This window comes from Triticum urartu, chromosome 1 (genome assembly GCF_003073215.2).
Source record: "Triticum urartu cultivar G1812 chromosome 1, Tu2.1, whole genome shotgun sequence".
In the NCBI taxonomy this organism is placed as follows: Eukaryota; Viridiplantae; Streptophyta; class Magnoliopsida; order Poales; family Poaceae; genus Triticum; species Triticum urartu.
The window spans coordinates 230,802,254-230,804,966 of NC_053022.1; positions in this window are offsets into that span (position 1 = coordinate 230,802,254).

Consider the following 2,713-nt stretch of genomic DNA (forward strand, 5'->3'; position numbering starts at 1 on the left):
GTGGATGAGCAATATACTTGTTTCTAGGGGAGGTGGAAGTGGTAGATGCGGCCGCAGAAGCAGATCCGTCGAGGTGGATGATGCTGGCAGTGAATGGGCTCTGGTACACCGGTGGATGAGCAGTCTAGGGTTTTGAGAGGGGTAGAAAGGACGATGAAGTACATATGACGTGATGCAAGATGCTCTGGTGCCGTGGAGTAGTCGTTTTTTGCGGGAGGGGGAGAGGAAATGGGAGTGCCGTGTGGTGGGGGGAACCGGAAGTTACCAAATCAACCCCAACCTATTATGTAAATGAGGACCATATTGTAACTATTTTTATCCATGCACCAAGGACAAAAGGGGAATTTCGCACTCTAAAGACTACATGGCGGAAATTTTAGAAGGAGGCGAGAGATTTTGCCGCCCGCGGGATCATTCGTATCCACTTTCAACTAATTTTGGATAGTGATAGCGGGAAGGTCATGCAAGACTGTGTACACGGGGAACATGTTAGCAGTTAATAACAGGTATGAAGTCCACCCCAGAAAAAAAGACAATAACTCGGGATAATGCACCGATAACTTGGATGTTCACATGGGCACGGCCAATCGTACGGGTGTAGAGGCGCGTTCACAAAAAAACGAATCAAACCCTCAGCCTATGTATTTCTCGTGTAAATATATAATTTAGTGCCATTGGTTATTTATTTTAAACACAATGCATTGGCGTGTTAATTTTAATTATATTGCACAGTAACAAATGGATAATATAGATGCACAAAAGAAATGGATATTGTAGTCTACTACTTAAAAGTGTTACCTCATATGATTAAATGGTCTCCATTTCATAAATTGCGTACCCGTTGAATTCATATATGAATATTACATATATTAGTTCATAATAGAACCTTAAATCATCCAAGACTAATGAATTTGAATGCAAAACTAACAATGGTGCATGTACATGATAACTACAGTGGTTGTTTGAAGAAATATCACTAAACCTTTGGCATGCACAATTGAAAAGGACTATTTGGAAAAAATGTGATATGTGAGTGTCCAATCTTTATAGCATTGAATCGATATTGTATTTTTGGCCATGATACGAAGTAGATATTGATTATGTTCAAGGGATGCACCTCCACGATCTCTAGATAGTGATATGTGAATGAATTGTGCCATCTCTCTCACACGCATACGTATCTCATTTCTTCGTGGGCATCGGAATCACACATGTGCACTTCATGTATTTCTCTCCCTCTGTCAAGGTTAGAATTCGTCTTTCTACCCCGTCCCACAAGTCTCTCACACAAAAACACACACACTCTCTTTGTCAAACATGCCCACCTCTTTAATTCCGCCCACCCACCACCACTAATGTCTCGGAGTATAACTATGTCTCGCACACATATGCGTAAGGTTAACTCAATTCCCGGAACCGTATGAATACATACAATGGGATTCCAGCAGAGCACCTTTTGTTTCGAGATTTCTCTCTCTATCTCTCTCACATGAAGACATTGTTTCTCTCTTCATTTTCTTCCGGCACTTGCATGCACACCATTTGTTTATCTCCGTGATGCTATGCCTCGCACCCATGCTATCTACCTATCCCTTAATATAGATATGTATCACACAAACTCCTTCTCCCTACACCCCCACACACTTCCCGACACCGAAGGAGTAGGGTGACACCTCGATCTTGATACTAATCTATATACTGGCTTCTCTCTCAAACACACACAAACACACTTGCTAGTTGTGCCTCTATGCCTACCGCGCGCACACTCTTGATACGTCTTTCTCTCCCTCCCGCCTCCCCACCCTCAACAATGACGACAGAAGGGTGACACCTCGATCTTGATCTTAATCTATCAATTGGCTTCTATCTCAAACACACACACACACAAACACACACACACACACACACACACTTGCTAGTTGTGTCTCCGTGCCTCGCTCACACACACTCGATACATATTTCTCTCCATAGCCCCCCTCGATATGAAGATTTCTCGCGTGCGCACAACTATAGTGACGATGACACTGAACCTAGTGTGCCTTGTTTTTACCGGCCTCATGTGATAGTTTTCACCCTGTTTTCTGTTAATTAACAAGGCAACCTTTTCTTTGTTACTACTAGTGAATTTGAGATCATTTGGGGTAGACATAAAATATATCACTTCAACCCAATTATCGCAGTAACTATTTAAAAATAAACTAGCAAGATGCTCGTGCGTTGCACGGAACAACAAGATGCATTTGTATGAGTAGTTTATCTTGTGGGAGTAAAGGATAAACGAGGGAAGGCCTTATTTGCAAATGTGGAGAGGGGAGTGGGTATCTTTTTACAAAATTTCCATAGTTTCCTTCCTATCCGTCTGATATAAATAGTGAAAGTACATGCGGTGCCCCCATGTTTGGTTTTGGTAATTGATGACAATCTCTATGGACTAATGTTTGCATTGAGTTACATTTGAAGGATTTGTCCATAGGTTTTTCTTGAAGTCCATTTGTTGGTTTCAAGGAGTTTAAGAGTTGACCATGGTGCTTTTAAGGAATTATCCAAAGATTGGTCATGTGAGTGTTGAGATTATTGCAAGCATGTCTTGAAGAAGAAGATTGTGTGAACATTCATGTTTCCCTTCAAGACATCATCTTAATGGAGAAAGTTGGAAAAATTCAAGGTTGCGGTGTGCAAGTTCAAGTGGAGCATCACGAAGAGATCTAATGCT